The 27398-nt window shown below is 40.0% G+C and overlaps 1 protein-coding gene across 2 annotated transcripts in view; it reads left to right on the top strand.

Annotated features, from left to right (window-relative positions):
* The first annotated feature begins 7897 nt into the window (after window positions 1-7897).
* The window catches only part of LOC307043438 (uncharacterized protein), a 134691-nt gene continuing 115190 nt past the window's right edge, over window positions 7898-27398 (top strand). For both annotated transcript variants that reach the window (XR_013809385.1, XM_079687892.1), the window contains exon 1: window positions 7898-8121. The gene's annotated coding sequence lies outside the window, so the exon portion shown is untranslated. The remainder of the gene's footprint in view (window positions 8122-27398) is intronic.

Raw genomic sequence — 27398 nt, 5'->3', positions numbered from 1 at the left:
TAGTGAGCTGCATCAATCAATGATTAGACTCATATATGCATTAAAGGAGATCTGAGATAAGGAGTGGAGAGGTGGGCTGTCATGTCACAGTGATAAGGTTAGCAGATGTTCACCATTAGTAGATATCAGCTTCATTTATCATTATGCACTTTAAGCCAAGGGAGGTTTGTAGCGTTTCTTTGAATTTATTGTGAAAATAATAATAACCGTGCCTCACTCCAAACAGCACTGAACTGTATTCTACTTTTGAAACTTAATCAGATTCCCCTGAAGCAGAGACGTTAAAAAATCCAATCATGTTGAATTCAGTCTGTCAGACTTTCAATGGGAAGCGTTTGTGATGGTTATTGAATGTTTTTGAATTGCCCCGTGAAACACAATGGTGTGCGGCTGATGGTCTCTTTCAGGCAGTAACAAGTAGGCGGCTGATGAGCAGAACACAATTACACAAAGTACATGTTGCATTGATTAGTTAATAGCACGTTTACTTAGGACTTTATAATTGTTGATTTTCACACATCGCTTCACAAAAAAGACAAAGAAAAGAAAAGGAAGTGACAGGACTTTTTGCTCTTTGCCTGAAACATAATTAACAATACTAAAACATGATCATAAACAGAACATGGGGTCCAAGGCTTGGATAAACTCAATGTCCCAATGCCAGTGAATTTAGTTAAACTACTACTGAAGTGTCCTTGGACATGAGCAACAGTAAAGAAAGTTTGCTCAATGATGATATGCACGTTAGGAAGATAACAATTATATTGCTATGCTCTATGGATAAATCATTTAAAGCAGTGGTTCCCAAAACTATTTTGATGGGTGCACCCCCACAGTGCTATCAGATGAGTTCAAGTAAGGGACATGCACAGAAACTTTGAGGGCTAATGTTTAAACCTTAAAATGGCCACCTTCTTTTCTGCATTTATCACAGGGCGCACAGGGCATTGCCTTGTGTCAGATTTGTTTTCAAGCCTTTGGGTTTAAATCTCTGTGTTCCGCTGAGGCATGTCTCAAAAAGCAATACAAAATGTTATGATATGGTGATTACATTTGTTATAACATTACCTGGCTACTGTTGTTTGTGCCACCACAGTAACAGAAAAAAAAGAACAAATGATTTATTTTATAGGTTTAGCTCAGCCTAAAAGGGCAAATGGCTTGGTCCCTGGTTCAAGGTTAAGAAACATATTCATAATTTAAAAGCCAATATAGTGACAGTAATATCTTTCATTTCAGATCCAGCCACTCCCTCCTGCCCAATTCCCTAATCAACCTGAATGTATATTGACCAGCCTTGCTTTTCCCACACTCGTGGCGTTTTGGCCCTTCTAATTTTGTTGTCGAAATAACATAATAATCATGTTTCCCTCTCTATTTCGACTTCACTGACTGCAAACCAGCAATCATATGCATCACATTCAAACTTATGCGATCTGTGTTTTATGTTGGCCTATCACAGCTGTTATTGGTTATTTTCACTGTTAAGATCAACCTCACACTAAATTGTAGTCCTGCTTGTTTGTGTGGTCCTCCTTAATGGTATTTAACAGAAATGTGTTGAGGTCATTAACGCAATTATCTCTCTTATATCATACAGAGTTGGTTGTCAAGAATTGCCTGAATGGTATTGTGAAAGTCTGCTCCAATATAATTGGAGTCCAGTAAAGAGCAATACACTCCCTCTGAGAGAAACAGGTGGCCCAAAAACTAAAAGGATTTTTTGACCAATCTGACCATATTCTGTCCAGTAATTCCACTGTAATGCCTCAGGCAGCCACCATAATATGGCCCTGACGAGAAGAAAATGCTTCTCTAACTTTGATAACTTTCCTTCCCTCTGCTATCAAGCCGCTAAACAGTGTCTATGGTCATTTTAAGTGAATCGATTGAATTTTCTGTCGCCCACTAATATTTAAAGTACATGTATGTATGTATGTATGTATGTATGTATGTATGTTTGTATATCATTGTATTGAACATGCTGCCACTCATTGTCCATCATACTGACCCTGTTGCTTCCGACATAATTACTTTTCCTGTGAGTTTTGAAGTGGTGTGTATGGACTGCATGGCTAAGCTGCAAATGAATTGCCTTTTTGGGATAAATAAAGACACACAAAAGCACAAGACTTAAAGCTTTTGGAAGGGCAGCTGGATACATAAGTAGTAGTAACAGTGAATGACTTCAGTCTTGGGGATTCAAGCGCGGATTAATTAAGGCCAACAGATCAAACCACAGTCGCTGGTCTCTCTCTCTCTCTCTCTCTCTCTCTCTCTCTCTCTCTCTCTCTCTCTCTCCTCTCTCTCTCTCTCTCTCTCCTCTTCTTCTCTCACGGCACCTCACCACTACTGTGGCCTTTCACACCAGATCTGTTCTAATTATACTGAGAGACACAGCTGCACCACACATTAGTGAGTGTGCATGTGAGTGATGATTAAGTATTCTGACGTGATCATTAAACCCTGTGAATCTTCAGAAGAAACTGACTGGAGCTCAGTGAGTTGATTTGGTTTTTCACGCTGTGTGTGCCCGAGCCTCTGTGGCTGTGGATTAGACTCAGGGGGCAAATCTTTAAACGTGGGGTATAAACAGAGAGGAGGAGAGAGAGGAGGAGGGGAACAAATATATGTCAGCAAAAGGGTGGGATATATTTGCCCTCTCTTTACATGAACCTTCCTTTTCCAGTTATTTCTCTCATATTCACTGCTTCCTTTTTGCATCACTCAGCAGTGCTGATAATAATAATAATTCATTTGCTATTGATTTGTATGTTCAAACTTCTCACTGTGTTTGGGTAAAACATGTCCTGTATTTCTGTATGTTTCTCTGATGTACCTTTTTCCGACAGCATTATTCAAATGGAGCTAATAATTGCATTCTGTTTCTGCTCTGTAAATCACATGCTTTCATTTGAGAAGAGGAAGAAACAAATAGGGAGATTTGTATTTCTATTTTATGATGTCCCTTCCAATCTTTTGTTTATTTTCCACTTTGTTTTCTTGCAGGCAATCAAATGTTATCAATTCAAAATTGTATTCACATAAATCGGTGACAATAACATCTATCGCAGCCAAACAAAAGCCTGAACACATAGTTTCTATAGTTTCATAGTCCTCATGATGTTCTTGTTTTGCATTATTTAATGATTCCCAAACTTTAGGGTTTTCAAAGGCAGTGGCATTTGAAACATTACTTCAACACCACAGCCTCTTTTTCTTTTAATTTGAACCACCTTTACCTTCCTACATGCAAGCACACTGCCTTCTCCCTTTCTGAGTGCCCATTGATGTGATGAGACAGTAAATATGGATGAGTTTGTTGCTTTCTCTCGCAGTTTGTGGAGATTTGTGTTGAGCATCGGGCCCCCGGAGCTCTCTGGCAACCAATCTTTTCACGAATATTCTGTTGACTGTTCAATTATTCAGTCTGGTTCCACACTGGAGACGGGCAACGACAGGCTGGGATGGAGGGTAGGGAGATGGATTTGTGGGAGGAAACCACCGGCTGTAAATCACGTGTGGTGGATATTTTATTATCTCAGGTGGTGAAAGGTCAGGAGGCATGACTTGCTAATGTTGTCGTCATGCTTTCATGTTTCGTGGTTAATGTGGTGGGAACCAATGAGCCGCTGATCCTACATGCATAATGATGTTTTGACTGAACCTTTGCGCTCAGGTGACAGGTGCTACTTATGCTAGCAAGGGTTAATTACTTCCTCCCATTCACTCCTGTTCACAGAGTCCCCATGTCTGTGAATTTCAGGTATGTAATTCAGCCTTAGAAGTAGGTCTAAACGCCTCCTTCACACTCATTGCTCATGTTCACAATGTTGATGATGTGAATCCACCAGTGTGCTCATGAATGCACGCAGGCTGGCTTCTTTTTACACAAACACACATAGTGTGTCAACCTCGCTCAGCAGGTAGAATTTCCACATGAGGTATCATTTCAGAGAGGGAGAGAGGTGATGCTTCAGAGAGATGGGGACACGGCACAAACCAGCAGGAGGGAAATGGAAATAAATTAAATCTCCAGGGTTTCTAGGAGTTTTTTTGGAATGAGCCGGAAATCTCAATGCCCCACCGCCCCATCTGGTAAGTGGTTTTGATGTCATCAAGTGACGGACCATGAGTAAGCATCACCACAGGTCTTCAAGCAAACAGTGCTGACATTTTTTCCGCTTATTACTTCTATGGCAAGAGCTGGTGCCATTCAATCAGAACTTTATTTACGCTTTAATAACACAGAGCGTTACAGCCTGCAGCAATTAAGAGGACAAAAACAACAAGACTGAGGGCAGGATACCCATAATAAAACTGAGATAATGAATGTCAATTAGTCTTAATACTATTGGATTTCAGTGGCGAGCCGTGACTTTTATACCTAGGCCCTCTGACCCCCACCCCTTCCCTTGAGTTATTACGTCACAGCGTGTACTTCAGCGGAATATCAAAACAACGGCCCGGGGTGCAAAACGCATCAATCCCTCTACCACACAAAACCCTATTTGTGTTCTTTGAAATTGAAAAGGATATTGCATTGTGTTTGTCCCTTTTTTTGCAGTTGTATGTCTTAAGTGTAATTTGGCATGCTTTTATTTTGAAGGCGAGTTAACGCTGTTGACAGGAAGTTGTTGTTGCTATGGAAACAAGAACAGTTTCACAGTGGCGGAACTTGTCATAAAGTCTGCGATAGATATGATTGGTCAATTGTACTGTCGTTTGACATTACTCTCTCGTTCAGTTACTATAGCTGGGCCCTCTGTGAATTCATAGCTGGTCCGCCTGGACGTCCAAGCTCCTCTCTTCACAGTAACTCGCAGAGACGAGCTTCTTTCATTTAACCCTTCACTCCAACAGAAACTGAATAGGCAGATTCGAAGGATTTATTTATTTGGAAATGTTATTTTAAATACAATTGAATCAAGATATTTTGGTAAAACTAATGAAAAATATAACTAAAAAAATAACTAAAAAAAAATATTAAAAAAAATATTTAAAAAATCTATATATTTTTTAATGTTTTTAAATATTATTTTGTAGAATATCTTAGGCCCTCACAGAGGGCCTAGAAGGCCCTGACGGCTCGCCACTGTTGGATGTATTTGAATTCCTCAAACCCTGACCAATGACACGAGCAGAGCAATACCAATGGGTTCCTTTTACTAGCATGTGATTGCGTTACAGCAGGGCCCATTGCCTCATTTCAGACCTTCACATTCTGGTATTTCCACTGTACATATCTGAATAGTCAGCACAACCACTGATGCTCTCCTCGGCTGCCTCCGCCTCTATCCTCTTCCATTATGCCTGTTTGATCCATTTCTCTCCCTCTTGCTGTCTCTCTGACTCCAAATCAATCTCTTTTTCTGTCTGTCAGACATTTGATTGACAGCTGTGAGCTTTCACATTATTGCATCATCATTTCCCACTCTTGCACTTTTGACTGCTAAGCCAGTACTAACTACTGGAGATATACATTTATTTCAGCTGATTTATTCAAATCTTTATTTCAACTGTGAATTAAGAATTGTTGCATATTGATATTTTCTGGAAAGAGGGAGAAGGACAACTTTTTGGGTATTTAAATCAAGTTTTTTTTTATGGGAAAAATAGTTTTAATAGCAGAATATTCATACATGTCTGGAACCAATCTGTGTGTGAACGTAGAGAAATATAATCAGAAAAAATTACTTTAAGTATCAAAAGTAAAAGTAAACGAACGGCCCTAAGAATGCAGTGTTCTGTTCTGTTGCGGTTGTTTTAAGAGGATCAAATTATATCTCATAATGTATTTTAAAGCCTAATCACAGTTTCAAATATAGTACAGTACAAACACTTCATATCGTACATAAGAAAACTTGAGTAGGTGTGCTTAGTAACTTTACACCACTACTTGTCACAGTTTTATTGTGTATGAGTGTCACCTTGTGCTGAGCCAGAAGGTTCCTACCTCTGGCTCGTGCTGTGGAGAGAGCGTGCTGCTGGACTCGACCCTCCCTGGTCATCAGCAGAACAGAGGGGCTGTTAAATGTGACCGACCTGCTGTTCCCCCTTTAACTCAGTGCCATCAGATCCAATGTGACATGTACAGTGCTGCTACGCAGATTTGAACTGGCTTCTCACTTCACACTAATATGCACGGCCTCATCACAGGGCAAATGCCGTTGTCTCCTCCAGCACTGGCATGGCACACAGACACACACATACAGACAGCAACCTCCACACTCAACACACTCATGGAGATAAATGGCCAATTCATTGTCAATGCAAAGATGATTCATATTTGGGTCTGTCTTTTATTTTCTAGACCCATGTCTTGACTCTTCTTCTTTTTCTCGCTTTTGACACTTTTCTGTGCAACTAGGATTATAAAATGAGGAAGTGGAATTCAAAAGGGAGACTGCAAATCTGTCAGAAGTGTAATGGACACTAAAATGTGTTTGTGTTATTCCTGGAACAAAGATTGGAGCTGAGGTTATTATAGATGAGAGGATGAGGGGTTACACTTACATTTCGATTCAAACTTTTTCCTCTTTCATTTATATTATCATTATTATTATATTATTGTAATATGTGATGTAGATTGTCTATACTTTAAGATTGACACACACTTTCCTCTGAAGTTTGCCTCGCATTTCTCTTTAGCACCAGATTAAAAGAGGTAGGATTCCATAAGGTCAGTCTGCTTGTAGAGGAAGGCAGCTTTATTGTTAGTACTTATTATTATTCTGCATTGTCGAAGAATAAAGACGAGTGCAAATGACGTTGCTTCTAGGAGCAGAGAAACCCTATTTTAAAAGGCAAATTCAGCTAGAGGACTTCTTCCTGAATAAATTGTTTTATTTCTGTAAGCACTGATTGGCATACTTTTTGAATGACTTTATAATCACCTGCAAATGTATTGTCATTATAATATTGGCTGAGTAAGATTCAGTGAATGGGGACTTTAAAACACAGAGGATTAAGATTTGTTGCACAATAGTATTTTTAACTAATACCCTTACACATTTAAACTTGCATAATACTGATGATTTGGAATGGACTTTTATAGCATTTTCTTTCCACAGCAGACAGTTTCCCTTGCCAAAGCAGGAAAAGCACAGGTGTTACTATAATGACATTAATTCATTAAATGTAAGTGCCAGATTAAAAACCATGTCAGTGAGGCGGCATGCCAGATACCAGGGCTCAGCCATCATTATTGCCTCTAATTATACTTGGGCTTGATGGTTCTGTGCATGGAAGTCAAGATATCTGCTGTGTAAAAGGGTCTAAACAGGTGCTGTGTTGTAAATAAAATGGGTTTGACTTTAATGTATTATATACCTCATAATAAACCCCAAGCTGCAGCACATCACATCACTAATATTGGCAGATAATAAAGCAAAAAATGAATGCCATATCTGTTCAAACGCCGCTTTATATGCCTGTTTCATAGCAGACATTTTGACTTGTGATAGTAAGAGAAGCACAGGTGTTGCTCATTAAATTAAGGATGTATGTTCTTTTAAGTGTCAGCCAAGCTAAATCAAGTCAGCGATCATTCATTTGAATATCTAACACATCTGATTTTAATCTAACAACCAATAGCCTGCAGTCCTGGCTCAAACCAATGGACTGTGTTTTTATTGTGTGTTATATTTGTTTATATTTCATATTTTTATTATCCTTTTTTGTATTCTTTGCTCTGCCTTTTGGTTTTATTTGTCTTTTAATTTCGGTTTGTTTGTGACAGTCCTGTTGCTTTAATTGTTAATATATGCGTTTCCATTATATACATTCTACTTCATTTGTTTTCATGCTGTGTACTATAATCATAGACTGTATAGCCTAATGCATTTAATTTGAAGCTGTGAAGCACCTGTTCACTAGCCTCGGGCCGGAGGGGGCGATGCTGCACGCACAGAGCATTAATGAGCTAAAGCATACTAGCTAAAGAAGCATTAATGAGCCAAAGCATACTAGCTAAAGCAGAAAAAATTAAGAAAAAAACAAGTACTGGAGTAACATTGAGGAGGACAGCGACAGCAAGGCGTTAGAAATATCCGTGACTGAGGAGCTGACATTGAAGCTAACGCCATCTCTGCTACTGGAGGATTCAATTGAAAACACCTTGTAAGACCGCTACCTCTTTTAAAACTTGTTTAACGCTGGTTTTAATGAGCTTTGCAAAAGTTGGTTTGTCTTTCTGATACATGCTTTTATAGACTGTGATAAGTGTCGGCGTAATGCAGGTTTGGCAGAAGTGTCACTAACAACAGATGTGTGGGGATTGATAAACCGGTGCATAGAGGAAGTTTGCTTTGATGGACCACCGCAGCTGAATTCATTTAACTAATTAAGCTCTGCATGTGTCTGAACCTTTTATATATACAGTCTATGGTCTACTGGTTTAACCATGGCAAACCGCCTGCATTTCATATAGGCCTGCCTTAGACTATCAGTGCCAGGGCCTTAGGAGTTTAGATTTTGGCTCTCTTATGTTGTTGTTTTTTCAAGCCTGAGAGATAGACACTGCATAAATGAAGTAGACATGAAAGGAACTTGTGTGTTTTTGTGGATGTGTGTTCTTCAAACTATCTAGGCATAGTTTTGTGTGAAACCACAGTTTACCATCTGCAAATGCTGCTGCACAATATGAGTTATTTCTGCTCCTTCAAAACTATTTAGTTAATTTTATAGGCTTATTATTTCAAGAGCAGAACATGGAAAGTGTTTTGGGCACTTGGGATTTTATTCTCTATCTCAGGGATGGTTTTATGAGATTAAGAAGGCTTTCATCTTGTTGAGTTATATTATTTAGCAGACTAATTTGAATAAAACTGAGTATCAATATCTGAAGGAAAGTTCTGTGTGTGCAGTGTGCTATCAAAGATTGTGATTTAGTCACTTTTAATAATACAAGTAGCAAGTGTGGGAAAGCAATTTTCTGTTTCAGTTAAAATATTGACTTTGTGTAACAGTGATTCTATTAATGAATGTCATGTTTATTTACTCAGATTTCCAAGCGACTGAAAGAATAGGCGTTATTAGTGTAAGCGTATCTTTATATAGCCACAGGATGTTTGAAATGTAAAAGGGTTTTAATCCTGTTGTGCCAACATTTAAATATTGAATGAAATGAAAAACTTTCCATATTTTCTCACTAATAACTGCACTGGCTACTGACTGTCATGAATGTTATTGAGGATAAATCGTGTGTGGAATAGTGTTTCAATGGCTGGAGTTCGTAATGTATGACTGAATGTTGATGCTTTGCCGGTATGTAATTTATTGACATACTCTGTCACTGTTACACCGGAAGGAACATTATTTAATGTACAGCGCGTGACTGTAGATTCATTATGTGTGTCTCCTGCGAGTGGATTAAGGAGGGCACTGAATTAAACTGTCTCCTATGAGTTGTGGTCATATGCAGGCATTCATACTGGTGATTTACCCAAACGGCAGGAAGTAGCATTCATATAGAAACGTGAGATGTTCGAGTTTAAGATGGCTGAATAACATTCTGCCCTTTTTAGTTTTTCAGTGTGTCTGAATGTGCACATTTGACCAAGTTAATGTTGTTGTATACTCTGCATCTCTCTTCTCATTCTTATAACTTCTCTGCCATTTTCGAAGCTGTACACTAAAAGAGCACCAATTCTATTAGATTGGTGAATTCCACTCAGTAGCTACCATGTAGATTTTCCTTCAGTACTGAGCTACTGCTTAAAGAGTCCAGCAAATAATTTATTTCTCTGCAAGTGGGTCACTAAGCAGCATGCTGAAGGTGAAATATTGAGATGCATTACATCTTTGGTAGCTTAAAGGTGGCATGTTGTGAGCTTAAAGGAAGTGTGTGAGTACATTGGCTTGGCTATATATTTGTGTGTGTGTGTGCGTGTGTGTGGGTGTTACATACTGTGGGTCTTTAATAAGTTAGGTCCACGGAGCCCAGGGTTTAATTAAGAGTTGAGACCGATTTAGGCATCAGCAGCACCATGCTGGCCTTCTCATTGGACACACGTGGGGATGTCCTTGGATGTTTTATGAATCACACTCTAATACCTCTGAAATAAGATGAGCAGTTTGCAAGAGAAGTGTACAGGGAAAATAAGCAGATCCAAGAGATAAAAAGACTAAAAGTAAAAGGAAGAAGGACATAATTTAGAGGGGAAAAAGGGCTTTAATGACAAGGGAGTAATACAGAAATGGTGAGCAATGCGAGAAGGAATTGCAGTGGAATAAGCAGGAACAAAGAAAGATACAATACAAACAACTATAAATTAAGGATATTAATTGATAAGATTGTTTTAATTGTTTGCTGGAAAACTATTTAGAGTCCATCAAGGTAAGGCTATCAGTTGTATTTTGCACTTAGTCATCTATAATGAACACTTGCATGAAACACAGTATTTGTATTTGCTTTGATTGGAAAACTAATCCTGACATTAGTAATTATAATTGTGTATTATAAGCTGCTTAGAGCTGTTAGGATGCTAAACATGTCATGACTCCCCATAATTTCTATTTTATATAATTTGTGAAAACATTTTCTTCAAACAATTAATTATATGCACATTTCTCCTCAAACATTGTATTTCAATGATGACATTTGAACACATCTTGTTAACCTTATATTTTACAGCTATTTTATCCTTAGTGAATAGAGCTGATTGCATAATGGAACCTCAATTGTTTATATTAGCTGTTAGCTCTGTTATTTAGCAAGGCAGGACTATAGGCGCGTTCACACCAAGTACTTTTCCCACAAAGGTTCCCGAGAACTCTTTAGTTCTCATGAACTAAGTACAGATCGCGTTCACACCGGAAATTAGTTCCTGGGGGTGGATTAGGCAAATGAAGCCAGTGACGTCACTTCTTCTTCTTCTGCTTTGGGTTTACTGGCAGGCCGCAAACAACTTCACGGCGTATACTGCCGCTCAAAATCCCCGGCCCGAAGTCCCCGGAGTTAGGGACTGGCTTCAGTAGAAGCTGCTGGGACTCCCAGCAGCTTCTACTGAAGCCTTCCGAGTAAACGTACAGAACGCCGACACCTCATATCCACCGCTCCCATGTTTTATTTTGTGTTGTCATAAGTTAGTCTCTCTGCGTTTCTGCGCTGGGCTAATGCTAATAATGCAATGCGAGGATAATAAAATGGCGGCTTCACAAAAGTTTTTGGGAGTTTGACGGGGCGTGGTTTGCATTCCGCCCAACCAATCAGACAAAGGAACCTTTTTATCCCACGAAAGTCCCTGCTCTCTAGCAGGGACTGAAAAGGGGGTAAAAAAGGTTCTCTAGAACTAATTTAGTTCCTGGGACTTTTTGGTGTGAACGCAACTAAATCGTAGTCCTCAGGAACCTTTTAGACCCTCCAGAAAAACGACCCCCCCTGCCCCCCCTAGAACCGCCCCTGTAGAGAAGTAAGTCGTAACCATTAAGTGAGTTGTAAGGCATGGATGTAAAGCAGGATTGACACTTTATTCAAGCTGTTCGTCTTTACTTGTAGGACTCCACAAAACCATGCTGCTGGCATTTTTACATTACTCTATATAGAATTCTTTTCTAAGAATAGGTGACGGTTAACACAGAAGGATAGCTCGGTGTCCTTGTGCCTGACACGGAGAGGGCATGACCCCAATCGAAGAATTTTCATAGCTTTGAAGATTTACGAGGTTTGAATTTTAATCTAAAATTCTTTAACACTGCTAAGCAAGGAAAGCCTTCACCCAGGGCTACCTTAACAATAAAGTGAGATTAATGGTGCAAAGTTGTTCAATCAGTGGTACAGAGTGCAAATTTGATTTCATTGATGAGGCCCCCGTTCTTACTGCATCCCTCATCCTGATTCCTCATCACATCCATTTCCGCTGACATTTTCTTTCCCCCAAAAAGGGAAAAGCTTCTCATTAGTATGCAGAGCAGGGGAACTACAAACAGCACACTTCTCTTTTTCAGAAGTCTGAAAATGAAATATTCATGACTATGGAGAGCTCTCTTTGAGCAAGAGAGATGAGGATGGAGAAGAGAAGTTGTCATTTTGACACGCGCCTCAATCCAAATATCTATGGTGTCCGCGCCTCATTTCAGTAAAGCTGCACTCTTCCTCCACATGTTGGCCATTTGAACTTGAAGAACAGACAGCAAAAAAATAACTTGCCTTATCTTTCCCCTTTTTCAAACTGTCTGTCTTTTGACATTTTCCTTCTCAGTCTCTTCTCCTCTATTTCCGTTGTTCCTCTAACGGCTGTCACTTTAGCACTGTTGGCAATATTTCTATGGCAGTGAGTGATTAAGAAGAGGCACCATCACATCTGTCAAACTGAAGGGGATTGAAATGCAAAACAGCTCTAAAGTCACAGAGCTTTTACATTAAAGGGTGATGCTACATAGAGGATTATAAGTGCTTTTTAGACCAGCGGATCAGTTGTGTTCAGTTTGAGAGGCGCATAACACCTTGGGCTGGTTTATTTTGGTGTTATAGTTTGGAATCATGCATTTAGCTTTTGGCTATTGTCAGTCAAACAGATATTTTTCCATAGACATTTTGACATGTAGGAAAAGCACAGGCGTGAATAATAAAAATTAATGATGTCTGAATTCCATTTGGCTCCTTTAGTTTCAGGGTCCTTGTAATGTGGTTTATTGGAATTTTTGGGATGGGTGACTGAGTTTTGAGTTTCACAACAGCTGATACGACGGCGATACTTCAACTCTAATAATGTTCACTCTGAGTAAAGGGATCATATATACAGGAAATGAACTGGCAATTGATGGTGAGTCGGTATGGAATGACTCTTAAGCATGATAATGAAAAATTAAATTAAAGGGGAACTATTACGCAACATATGTCTTTTATACATAAACATGTGTCCCCTCTGTGTAAAGAGATTCTGATAGTTTCAGGAAAAAAAGATTCTCTCTTTTTGCCCTGATCCATTTATATAAAAACCTGTCTGAAAATGGGCTGATCAGATTTTGGCCACTTTATGATGTAATAATGTTTTTTGGCTGGTGTAACCATTAGCCAATCACCAACCAAGGTAAAACCCCACCCCACCTTATCACCTGAATCTCCTCCTAGAGCACCATTGTGTTCTATTTAACAAAATATCTCTCAGAGGGGCGTGGGGAGTGGCACCTTATTTTCATCTAAAGTAACAGACACATAATCAGCACTTTTGAAACAGGGCTGAAACAGAGGGGATTATGGGATGCTAAACACCAATACCATGATCTGTTTGGTATTTCGAGCCAAACTCTTCAGAGACATGATTTGTATATATCTGACTGAGACCTATAATATATTGATGAAAAACTGTATAATAGGGGACTTTTAAAAAGAAGAGCAGAGCCTCCATTTGAATCTGGAGATCATTATGTACTTAGGCAGATTTTGACCTTTATCTTTAAACACAACAGCAACAGATAAAGAAACAGTCAGTAAGTTATCACTTTTTAAAGCTTTATGATTGTTATTTAAAGGGCCATTGTGTAGAACTTAGGGGGATTTATAATAAGACATGTTATATGATATTCATAACATCTGTTTTTATTTTGTATAATCTTAACCATTGTGTGTGTGTGTAAAATTGGAAGGGGTCTTTCATATCTTTAGAATCAAATCAGGTTTTATTTATATAGCCCATTTTACAAACGATTTTTAGTCGAGCCAAAGTGCTGTACATGCAAATAATAAGAAACACAAAGTTTGAAAGTGGGTCCTTCCATGAAGTTTGCTTTGTTTCACTGCCATGTTTGTACTGTACCGGAGGGCCAAAGTGGTTGAGCAACATGATTGTAAAACTGCGCTAACACCAGCTGCCCCTGCATTATGTTGCTTCTTAAGAAGTGTTATGGTAAAGATTGCCTCTCAGTGATATTATTATTTCTGTCTATTTATGACTTACTCATCAGCTACCAAAGGTTATTTGGTATTAACAACATTTGAAATAAAGGATTCGTAGTGTGAAAATATCCATAGTTTTCCATCACATGATAAAGCAGGTGTCTCAGTTTTTGGCAGTCTGCATTTCTCTTTCTTACTAGTATGACTGTTTATATGAAAGTATGTATATGGATGTGATGCGTATTTATCTTCGATGTTTGTGTCGCCGCAGTACTCTTCACAGAGGGTAGATGACTTATTGATTTAAAGGGACTCATTTATTCAGATGAGGCATCTGGAGAAGCCTCTGGGCTTGTTTTAGTCATGAAATAACCCCCCCCCCCCTTCTCCATCCCGCTTCCTGAGGAACACCTCCACATGGTACGACATCCGCCATAGTTCATAATCTGGAAACAAAATATAATATTTCTTTGACATTCTGTAACATACAGTATTGCAGTTTGGCAGGCTAATAACCTTGATTTCAATACTCTTTTTGTGATGAGACCTAGCATGCAAAAGGAATATCACTTCTGGGGTTTTACAAATAATAAATGAGTTTTCTTGTCACATCTGAACTGAGCTGCCTAAAAAGATTTGCAGCTAGATATTGCATTGTCTATTGTCTTTTTTTTCTTCTTAATGCAGCCATCGTTAACAATAGGTGTAAAAAAGACATCTCTACAGCTATGCTATGGCTCTCTGGAGGGTGATAGCTGACTGTCAGTTCCACACTTTGTTTGCAAAACGGGGCGATGGGATGTTGCCTGCATCTACTACATGATATGTGCATTAGAACACCACACCAGTGATTCCCTGAAATGAGTCTCTGGTCATCAGTTCATGTTCCAGATGTTTTGTGGTTCTGGGTTTTCCTCAGGAAGTTATCCAGATAATTCAGTAAACCTGAAACTGGATTTTTCATTTGCTATTTAAGAATTCTGGTAACACCATTTGAATAGGTGTTTATCTGTGTGTAAAATGAATGCACTGTATATATTTTATACTCATTAACCTCTTTCTGTTAGCGTCTGAATCCTACGTTGTTCCCTTGATCTCAATCAAATGTAAGGCTGTATGGAGGAGGCCAACAAGGCACGGTAGTCCCCGTCACTGTTGCCTGTTGTGATGCCAGGCAATGATTCACTCTCTAAATCTCGCTGCTGAGATATGATTTATTTACCAAGTGCCAGCTGGGTTGTGAATGCCTCAGATTTACTGTGCCTTTCCACCAAGGTGCCAACATAACCTGCCACTAATCTGCCCCACAGCCCCGGATTTACCCCATGCTTACACAGGAATCTGCGCACACAACCTCCTGTTGTTGGTTAATAAGAATACAGAAATAAAGGTGTCAATACTTACTTGTGAAGCGGGAACCACAGGAGGTTGTAAAGAGGTAAAAGTGAAGCCACAGGTTAGGAGGGTCCGCTGTGTAGCCCCAAGATGAATCCATGTTATTTCCTTCTCTGTACTACAAAGCCTTTCATCTAAGTCCTATGTCTTTTGGTGCGCAACCCTGAAGTGTGTGTGTGTGTGTGTGTGTGTGTGTGTGTGTGTGTGTGTGTGTGTGTGTGTGTGTGTGTGTGTGTGTGTGTGTGTGTGTGTGTGTGTGTGTGTGTGTGTGTGTGTGTGTGTGTGTGTGTGTGTGTGTGTGTGTGTGTGTGTGTGTGTGTGTGTGTGTGTGTGTGTGTGTGTGTGTGTGTGTGTGTGTGTGTGTGTGTGTGTGTGTGTGTGTGTGTGTGTGTGTGTGTGTGTGTGTGTGTGTGTGTGTGTGTGTGTGTGTGTGTGTGTGTGTGGTGCTGACTTCATCTCAAAGTCTAATTTGAGATTACATTTTTGCTCTCCAAATTGAATTATTCAGCTCCTCTATTCATTTGTTCTCCTGTTCCTTTGTTCCCCATCCACCGACTGCCTCTCTTTCACTCCAGGCCAAAAACCTGCACTCATAAAAGCACTGACCCTGAAAAATAGAGAAACCATAACTTGTGTCTTTATTCGGGGGCTTTGTGAGGTGGCTGAAACTCATTCTGAGCGGGACAACCTTCAGTGAATGTCGGGGACGGTTTGCTGGAAAGCAATTGGTGAGCTTTATTCATTTCAGTACAATCTGTTAAATCAAAGGCAAAGGAGAACCGCGAGAAAGGAAGTGTACACGCTTCGGCCTCAAAGATTCTTTAACACAAAAAGGCTCGTCTCACCTTTTTAGATTGTGGTTGAGCTGTTCTTCAAAAAACTCTCAAGGAACATCTTTATTTTTAAATCTATTATTAAGCTGCAGATACATTGGCCTCGATGATCAAGCAAATCTGTATTTGTACTGATTCTAAATTTGGCAGTACTCCCAAGAGGAGGTTAAGCTTTCCGTCAGAGAAAAAGTGTTGCATCTGTTTTCCTCTCTTCTTGGATTTTTTTTTTTTAAGGCTTGGCTCTCATCCCTCTCATGCGTCTGTTCTCCTTGGCTCGTCTTTGATGCGAGAAGGTGTGGGACACAGAGCCAGCATGACACTCTGAGTTAAAGGAAACTTCTCAGCGCTTGTTACATCCTGCTTGCATCACATACACGCTCTCATGCGCACATTTAACTTGCTCACTCTCGCAGAGTAAACAAGCCTGAGTATTTGGCAGAGTGTGTGTGTTCCCTTTTTTTATTTTCTGTGCTAACAAACATAATGCGTATATTCTCATCCCCTTATGTTGGTGCTAAAAGAGCAACTAATCAGTTTCCTGCTATTACACGGTTACTGTTTCAGCAGCCATTAATGTTGAGTTTTCCATGCTTGGAGTTTGACATCAGACTTTTTTGCATCCTGCCCTGGGGTGTGTCAGTACAGTGAATGACGAACACTGTGTTAAAGAACTTATCGGTGCCTGTAGGGGAGGTTAGTGCCTTGGAGACGTGTACGATTACAAACGGCACGTCTTCACGATCTTAAAACCCACCTCTTCTCTGTAGCGTTCTGCACTTTGTAGATTGTGGCTTTCATTGCTTTTAAATGGTATATTGTTTTTATTATATTTTTGTTCTTACCTTTTTATTAGATTTGTGAGCTGCGCTTTGTGATTTTGTACTTCTCTGTGCAGCACTGGTCTGGAGGTTTTAAAGTGGTTTATAAATAAAGTTGGATTGGTTAGAGATGGAAAATGTATTCTAACCATATTCTAACATGGCAAACCACTGAAACCATGATATACTGTATATACACACATTATTTACTATGTTTAAACCAATATCCTACATTTGGATCACATGGCAGCAGAGGCAGTTTTCTGCAAGGCAAGGCAAGTTTATTTATATAGCACTTTTCAACACAAGGCAATTCAAAGTGCTTTACAAAAAATGAAAGACATTAAGAAAATGGCATTTAAAAATCAGTCATTAAAAAGAAAAGTTAATAAAATAAACATTAAAAGAAAAGATACATGGATAAAAGTTACAGTGCAGTCTAAGATGTGAATAGTTCAATTAAAAGCAGCGACAAAAAGAAAAGTCTTCAGCCTGGATTTAAAAGTAGTAAGAGTTGCAGAGGACCTGCAGGTTTCTGGGAGTTTGTTCCAGATATTTGGAGCATAATAACTGAATGCTGCTTTACCATGTTTAGTTCTGACTCTGGGGACAGAAAGCTGACCAGTCCCTGAAGACCTGAGAGATCTGGATGGTTCATCATTTAGCAGGAGGTCAGAAATGTATTTTGGGCCTAAACCATTCAGTGCTTTATAAACCAGGAGGCCAGTGTAAAGACTTCAGAACAGGAGTGATGTGATCCACTTTCTTAGTGTTAGTGAGGACTCGAGCAGCAGCGTTCTGAATCAGCTGCAGCTTTCTAATAGATTAAATTGAAAAGACAACTGAACAGTTTTTATCTGAAATGTATGTTTTTACACGGTACAACAATGCCTCGCAGAAGAAACATTGTGCCGTGTGATCGCTGTAATAACAGCACAAGTCTGTTTTACTTGTTTATTTCTGAAAGCATCTTTTTGATAACAGTTAATGATGGAATGGATTTTACATACAGTGATGTTGACGCTCCACAACGCAGAATCGAATAGCTCAGTCGGCTTGGGTTCTGAGGTAAAGGAGTTGCTGCATTGCCTACTCATATATAGGTCACAGACGTGTGTGTGTGTGTGTGTGTGTGTGTGTGTGTGTGTGTGTGTGTGTGTGTGTGTGTGTGTGTGTGTGTGTGTGTGTGTGTGTGTGTGTGTGTGTGTGTGTGTGTGTGTGTGTGTGTGTGTGTGTGTGTGTGTGTGTGTGTGTGTGTGTGTGTGTGTGTGTGTGTGTGTGTGTGTGTGTGTGTGTGTGTGTGTGTGTGTGTGTGTGTGTGTGTGTGTGTCTCTCACTGTCTGACTGACAGTTTTATGGGGTGAATCTCTAGCGCTGTGAAGTGAATGCAGTAAACAAACATCAGTGCAGCAGAGACGGCATGCAGCATTCTTGTCGTGAATCTGTTGGAAGCCTCTAAAATTGGTTTCTGATTATTAAAATGAAAACAATTTCCGCTGATCAAATCAGCAAGGGCACAGTTGACTGACGCGGTCTACTTGCGCAAGAGGAAATAATTAACATCAAGAGATGGGATTTAATGGAACAGGCAAACGAGTTCAACATAAAATAACCAATAACACAAGTTTGAACACTTTTTGAAAAATGTAGCATGGTTAACATTGATTAGATGTGTATTGGAACTATTTAATGTCAAGTTGATGCCACTGCTATACTTTTTGGGAATTTATCCAAGCAAATACTTTTAATGATGATACGTAATCTAACCAGCCAATCTGTGGCCACATTGCAGCAGTCTGTCTTTCTAAGGTATCAAGTGTTTGGCTTTTATATCTTGAGTTTAAGGCTCTGATGTGACGTCCACAAAGTCAGCCTGCATGTTGTTAATAATGAATATTCTTTGTTATTTGTTCCGTACTCTGTAAAGCAGATTTCCCTGAAACCGATAATCCACAATTCCAATAAATACAATAAAAAGAAACTAGCACCAATGTTTGTATTGATGAAAAATAAAACCGTATGAATATTTTATCAGACCATATCAGTTACTAATCTGTTGATTCTCCATTTCAGCTTGAGAAGTATAATGCTTTGAAACTTTAGTGTGTTAAACTTAAGTTTAGATGAGTCAGGGAATGAGGCTTTGGGTGTGCAACCGGCACTATAATTTAACCAGTGAGTTTACCTTTCAAAGTCAATAAATGGCTGAGTTTGGAAGAAAATAACAATTTCAATATATCAAATGTAGGTACAATTTCACCCACTTTAAGAAAGTAATGACTGAAAATCTTTCCAATTCCTACCTTTACTTCCAAAGATCCATCCTGTCCTGTTTATCTCTTACAGTGGCAGTGTGTGCTTCTCTGCTCGGTGCTGAGTGGGTCACTGCAGGGGTCAGAGTCTTTTAATTGGATAATCCAGTCCCGAGCCAGCTGAGATTAGCAGCTACTCAAACCCAGGGAATTGGTATGATAGTGTTTGACCTGTGTGACCACACTGGGTTAAGCTTACTCATGCAGGAGCACACCACTCTGTCTCAGGGAAACACACATTCAGATGAGGGAAGAAACTCTGCTTAACAGCCCAGATTAAAAAAAAAAAAGAAGTGAGATATGAAAATACTGCGGGACACCAATGCTAATCACATTACATCACAGCCCTCTTGAAGTGTCAACAGTATGTCTCGGCCTTCAAAGCGTCCCACTCTGTGTATTAAACTGTCTTTGTCATCGCTTCTGATCCTGTGGTGGAGCCTTCATCAAGAGTTGTTGAATGTGCTCCTCATTTCTACAGCCCAATATGTGTGTGTGTGTGTGTGCACAGTTTTTTCACGCACCCACAGTTGTGAATGTGTTCAGTCTGTCACCGCATTAAGCCCGAGAATGTGCATGTGTTGGAGCTGTCCTCTTAATCCTTACAACAAATAAAGGGAGGCTTACTCAGTCTGCTGCACACACACACACACACACACACACACACACACACACACACACACACACACACACACACACACACACACACACACACACACACACACACTCTAGAGCAGGCAAGCGAGCTTTTCTCCCCTCCATCTGGCTCATGCTTCATCCTGCCATTATTTCACCTCTCTTTCTTTCTTCTGTAGCCCATGCTTCTTCTTCTTCCATCCCTCTGTTGCTTTTCGTTGCCAATCTCTCATTCTCGCCTTCACTTACAGACTGTTCAGACTCCCTGCTGCTCGGGTTTTGGAAATTGTCTCAAAAGCAGGAGGATTTACCCTGACACCCACTAAAATGATCCCCCAACCTCCCGGAGCAGTGTCCATAAAGAGAGCTGTTGAGCTGAAGGTGGTATTCCGGCTTAGTGTACTCTGACTGCTCTGTTAGAAGTGCTGCGGTCACTACAGAGCTCAAAGGGCGCTCAGGTACAGCACTCGGGGCTTAAATGTGCACTCTCCTGTGCCTTTGCCTTCCTGTTTCATCAACCACATTCACTTTGATGACACCCCTCAGGGTTGGGCAGTTGTTTATATTTTCAGATCAACCTTTTGTCACCGTTTGATCTCTGGTAGCAGGTATGATCAAGCACTCTGTGAGCTCAGCCGTCTCATAAGCCAGCTTATGGCATGAAGGTGTAGTGATTATTTTAAGGTATTTGATGTTGCAGTTTTCCCATGGGATTCAGTGTGTGGAACTCTGACCCTCTATGGGGAGTCTGGTAGTTTGGTAATGGTTGAACATTTGATTAATTGAAGAGATGCACTTTGAAAGCAATACTAACACATTAAATCTATGAAAATAGACCTACCAAAATAGATCTTAGCCAATTATTTTACAGTGTCACTGTGAAAGAGGGCCCACCCACAAAGCATGGTAAATGAGGCGTTTTAGACTAAGTGCATTGCCTATATTCTGACAGGGAGAGGCGAAGCAGCACGTCAGCAGCTCCTGGAAGCAGTGATGTCTCTGCTAGTCAATTCTTAACATTGTTTTCATTAGAATATGACCCTGATTTGTTCCTTACCTTAATCAAGTGTGTAAGTTGTTTATCATCGCACAAACCAATGATCTATTTCATTGTTAAGGTTCACAATAGAAGTAATGCATGGCACTTTACTGCACAATGAAAATCATCCAAATTTAGATCACTGAATTTGATTTTCAAACCGCCCTGCTCTGCTTTGTTTGAGCTTACTATGCACTTTTAAATGATGACATTGCATAACAAACTTCCAAAAAGACTTTTGCTACCTCGCATCAAGTTAAAAGAGAAAATGATGAGGTGAGCAATGAGATGACATTGTGCTGGAAAGAGCATGTCATTACCCATTGGGATCTCAAGATAATATACACATTATCATAATTTTCTTTAGTGTGTAAGTATATTCAGTCTAATAAGAGTTCTTTTAGCTTTAGGTTTTGGGCCAAATAGGTCAGTCAGAAAGTCAACACCAAGATATTTGATTAACCCTCTAAATAAGAAGCTAATCTTAATGCTCAAACTCAGACCTTAGCCTGAACGATCTAAACTAATAAAGGTGAGAGGACTTGGCTCATTGTCGTTGGAAAAAAAGAAAAGAAGAGACAGCAACACAAACAAAAAGTAAGTGTCTATGGAATCGTAATGTGTGTGTGTGTTAAAGAAGCATAAGGAACTGACTTGTCCCTCTAATTTAAGCCAGTCCCATTTTTGTGATGCATTATTAAGCTGTCAGAAGATTGCTGCTAATGTCTTCGCCTGCAGGAATACGCACAAAAAGAGACCTGAGAGAAGTGTATTTATGTGAGAAAGAGAGTGTTTTACACACATTCTTCGTAGCATGCCGGTAAACCTATCAACAACAGAACAATAACTCTCTCTCACTCAACGTTCTACAACTGCTTTGTAAGTGTTTGAAACGGTGTGATTTGTTCTTGTGAATGAATGTGGGAATTTCAACTGAATGCTAATCTTTTATTTCCTAATAATCACGCCACTTTGGCAAGAGTTGTGTTTGTGTACCTGCAGTCCACATTTGAGTATGCATATGAATTTGCAGCAGTGCTTGTGTTAGTCTGCCATAATACCATTCATTGTTGGAGTAATGCGACTTAAATGAACAAAAGCTTCGAGTCATCTTCGTCTTCTCAAAGCAACTCTTCTCTGGTGTCATGTGGCACTGGTACACAGCTCTTTTTATTATGTAGTTTTCTCGCTTTAAATCTCTAAATTTGAGTCCTATTGTGCTCACAGACAGCACCAAACACCTCTGCAGATTACCACTGCTGTATTTACCGCTCTGAGACCAGTTAATCCAGGCTCCCTTGTACAATATACAAAGGGATTGGTTGAGAAGATCAAAAAGAAAATAAACATGAAAACAATCTTCTCATTATTGATGCACCTTGAAAGTTCTGCTGAAACTTAGCTTACCAATGTATGAGACAAACAAAAACAGAATGAACCCGTGAGCTGGAGCTAGTTCTATTTCAGCAACCCGGTCTCACAGTCTGCGTACAAATGAGACGACTTTGCAAAGGCGCGCAATAGATACGCAGAGTTCCGATTTTGCGTGCATATGATACGCTGATATTGCACCTCAAACATTAAAACAAAGAGCTCTGTGGCTTCAGGCTTGATCGCCGTTCCAATGACAGTTTTAATGTTTGCGGGACAATAAATGACACAGCAGCTTATTGGCTTAAAGTTAGGGTTAATAAATAGCAAAGATATGTAGAAAATAAACGCATTTAAAATACGTTCATAACAAACGTAACGTGGGAGTATCATATGCACGCAAAATCTGACTTCTGCGTATCTATTGCACGCCTTTACAAAGTAGTGTTATTTGTACATTGTTTCAGAGGCTTCAGACATGAATAAATGATCAAAATGATTCAGAATGGCTCTCTAACAATGCTCCAATAAAAGCGTCTACAGGCCACAAGAAACGCTGAGAAACCCCGTTCGGTCCGACTGATTACAACTCTTTCGTTTTTCATTGGTCGGATTGATTTGGGCAGATCTAAACATGACGCATTACTTCCTGATAATTGGGCGGATCGGCTTTTCCCGTGGCTTTAATTCAAGGGAAAATCGACCACCTCATTTACTGATTGGAACCAGATAATGAGTCAATTATTAGGTTTGAAACGCCATAAGGATGGGCGTGAAATATATCCATATCTGGCTAAAATAATAGCAATTCATGATATTGGGCCAAAAAATAATCAAAATATGCTTAAAGCTCAAAAATGGCATTCAAAGTAGAGTGATTGTCTAAACGTGGAGATGATTCAAAGTGTGGTCGGGCCTTTATTAGCGCTAACTGCCGTATGAACTCAGTGCAGAGTGACGGCCATTAGCTTGCCAGTGGGGAATTCAAACGAGGGCACTAACGTATACAAGTATGTCTTGTGAGCAGATTTATACACACAGCTTAAGCTTTGTGTGACTGTCACAATTTATTCAAATGAAAGTGAAAGCTTTTTCCTCTATACGTCCTTCCTAATTCTGCTCGTGTTTAGTTTGTCCCCGTGCTCGGCTGTGCTGCTGCCCCATCCGATTATGTGTAAACGGAATATACATGGCCCCAGAAAGTAAATGCATATTCATTGTAATTACATCAAGAATGATGTTGTTGTGTTGCTCCCATTGTCGACTCGGCCCCAGAGTGAATAGTGAGGATGCTGCATAAGCACAGTTAGAAATAAATAAGAAAATGCCTCTCTTTTAATATTTATCAGGGACACATCTTACTTGATTGTGCTGCCTATTTCTATGTTTATAGAGTTAGGACATGTTTTTGATCCTTGCCCAGTACACACAAGCAACACATCAGAGAAGCACAGAGGAGGCAAAGATTGAGTCTCCAATGCAACAGCCTGCTTCTTTGGGTTTAATCCCCTTGACATTTTGTATCTACGGACGGAAAGCATTGGTCAGACTTTAGTCATCTGTCTTGAATGCGGTAAGATCAAGAGGCTTTGGAGAGAAAATGCAGCCTCTCTGTGATTCTGTGCTTCTCCAACACTCACATCTGTTTTGTATCACTAGCATTTGCCATTTTAGTCACGAGCTACTGTCTTTCTATCACCCTTTAGTTTGTGCCACGATTTTTGATTCAGTTGCATGATTTTGAGAAAATGCTTTTTCACATTTTTCATATCCATTTATTCAAGACCTTGGCTACTTTGCCTTCTACATTTGTTTGGATGACCCTGGACTTTTTCTTTCTTTTCTTTGTATTTTGCTAAAGCATGTCTTTTTAAATATGTATAAATATTAAATTGTTTGGATAAAAAGGCTCTTATACTGTGAATTATTAAAAGATGAACCTTGAAAGATGTAAAGGCTTTATTTTCTGCAAAATAGCTACAGTGTAGCTGTTGGCAATGAAAGCCATTAAAGATAGGTTGGGTAAGAATGGAGAAACCAGCTCGAGTGCGCTAGCATTTTGAAAGTACGCAGCCGAAAAAACTTCGTGTTTTTCCCTTCCTTCAGACTTCCTTACAGAGCCCCTCCTCCAACACACACGAACGCGCACATGACCAATGAGAGCATGAGATAAGTTTGTGCACTGATGGAAGGCTGACAGGCAGGTAGGCCATCCAGTTATTTTAGCCGGGCCGGCTCAGATGATTGGTCGTGCTTTTTACAGTACCACGTTTTCCACAGATGACATTTTGTATGTATTTATTGTCAAAGCATTTAATATATTCATTGCTATCGGGATGTTAAGAGCATTCCATGGAATATAACAAAAAGTGTTTCTGAAGTGAATTACATACCTCACCTTTAAGTCCAACAAAGAGACGTACAAAATACTTCAGACAGAAAATGGTGCTTGCAAATTCAGGAATAAGCAGGAATAGGTATTGGATTTACCGCAAGAAACTGCAGACATTTACATCTGAATTTGATTTGACTTGGAATGATTCTGTAAATAATGTAAAAAAAGTCTTCCTTTTGACATTCCTAAAAGGATAGTGTGTTAAATCATACATAACCAATACATTGACATTGCTTTCTTGTTATGTACATATTTAGTCTCCTCAAGCTAAGTTGAGCATCGTCTGAAATACAACTAGTGACTCCACCTCCAGTTCACAAATCACAAAAGCCAGAGACACATTTTCTTAAAGGGAAAACAACATAAGAATAAAAGTATTTATTAAATTCACGTCATGTATCTAAACGTGGACTGAAGCCCCCTGTATGGAGCTGGAGTCAAACTGCTAAAATACTCCTTGCTGTTTATCTCTTTGACTCTCTTCCTCTCTCGCTGCTGTTCTGTCAAATGAATCTTCATCTGTTTAAGCTGTGTAGCATTATTAATGATAGGTGGTGTTATGTCAGATGCTCAGAGAGGAATGAGCGTGTTTGCCTTTTGCTATTACTCCCTCTGTTAGAGCGGAGCAGCATGAGCACCTCGCAGCTCATCTAGATCAGCCTACACTTGCCTTGGGCAGACAAGACCAAGGTCACTGAAGCTTTGCCATCACATTCACATACTGCCCACTATAAGAGCTATATATTCACGTTGCTGTGTAGACATAACTTTATGTGTGGAAAACATTCATCGTTAACCCTATACAAAGAGTCATGCCTGTGGGATGAGCAAGGACTGTCCATGTATGGAGGCGTTTCTGGTTCTCATGCCTCTGGTATCTCAGCCATGTTGTCACTGCCTATTTATTCTTTTATTGATCTACTCCTGGTCCTCGCTCCTACACAACGCATTTCCCTCGGGGGGCCAGCTGCTCCTTCCCCGACCTTCATAGAGCTCCCAAGTCTCTCGTCCCTACTCTCTCCCTCTCACTGTGTGTGTGCTGGCGTGGGGCTGGGGAGCAGTTCACTAATAGAAAGTCTATTGACTGGGCCAGTCACTCATTGCTGCTATAATAGCTGCCGGGGCCCTCTGGACGCCAGTCGATAAAAGGGGCTTGTCTCTGTTCAGTGCTGAGAGGCCTTTGTCAGCACCGGAGGCAAATTAAATGTTTGATCGACCACCTTTTTAAGATGCAATTTATAGTGCATGTTTGTGTGAGCATGCATTAGAGCCATATGTTAGTATCATAGACTGTATATATAAAGATTAGTATATGTATGAAAAAAAAGAGAAGTGGGAAGCAGGTATGACACTGCGGCAATAAATCTTCTTTAATTGTCTGTCAGAGTTTGCTGTGAGGGGAAACTGCATGTGTGAATGTGTTCGAAAACAGCAGTGTGACCGCTAATTCTTGGGAAGCTTTTTCCTCCGTAGGACTGGACTGCAAACAGCTGCCATTACTGTGTAACCGTTAGTTGCTGAGGATCCAAAAACACACACTCATGCCATTTCGCCTCAAACACATTTGGCAGCAGAAATGGAGTCTTAGACGAGAGACAAATTGATAGTTAAAAAGACAGACGAGGTAAATGTTTACCTGCAGTTTGCAGGGCTGGACATCAATGGATCTCTGAACTATGTCATTAAATATGGAAAACTATTCAACTATTGAGAGTATCAGGGCCTGTTTAAACAAGCTGTATTTTTGTCAGGCTAAACTTGGTTCTTGTAAAGATGTGTGTGTTTGGATTGACTGAGTGACACTCCTGGACTCCTTTTTGTTGAATGAGTATTTGCAGGAAAACATGGTTGGATTTCTTTAAAAGAGGTCATTATTAAATGAACATTGGTTTTGCACGGAAACTCAGGGATTGTCAAAATATATCAGCCCTGGCATTGTGCTTAGATATAAAGCCAGATATTCTTATCTGCCAAAACAGCTGGACTGAAGTTGCTGTTAGTGTCTCTGTTTTCTCTGCACACACTCTAATGACTTCCCTTGTATGGAACGGTCTCACAGGCAGCCTTTTGTCCCATAATGCCAACATGCACCTCATTAGAATAGCCCCTGAGGTAATGCTGTGGGGAGGAGAGCAGGCTGTGATTGACAGCGCTGGCATTAAGACTTAGGGGGTGGGAACAGCGCAGCAAGGTCACTGTCAGGGGAGAATAAATATGGAGAGAGTTGCCAAGCTTATAAAGTCTGTGGTACATAGTGAAATGACTCGGTCATTCCTTCACACATTCACAATGGGCACCAAGGCCACGGGTTGAAGGACCATGGGGAGACAATGGCATGCAGCGTGGATGTGTTGGAGACTTTTGAGCCATTGAAATATGTAACACGATCCTCAGAAGGGTTCCCTCGTAGCTCAGCATGGTGGAGCTGACTGCTAACCTCTGACACCTTCTTCAAGTCAATATTAAGCAGCTGAGGTGACAAGCCGAGACGAGGTCATCACATTTTTGAGATTTTAAATGTCTTCAGTGGCAATCTCCAATGTTATTTCCAGAGTGAGTTTTGACACAAGAGTGTTTTTGTGAACACTTAAGCTGCTGTCTTTGTCAGGAGAGTTGATCACAGGCGTTAGATTACTGGGAAGGAAACTTGCTGCTAATTCTGTCCCACATTTAAGCCCGCGGCAGACGAAAGAAGGAGAGCGGCAAATATGATTATGGCTGATTTCTGCCAAACTGCTGGTAATGCGGCTCAGGGAAAG

The sequence above is a fragment of the Notothenia rossii genome (genome assembly GCF_949606895.1).
Source record: "Notothenia rossii genome assembly, chromosome: 6".
Classification (NCBI taxonomy): Eukaryota; Metazoa; Chordata; class Actinopteri; order Perciformes; family Nototheniidae; genus Notothenia; species Notothenia rossii.
This window is presented reverse-complemented; position numbering and strand designations above follow the sequence as displayed.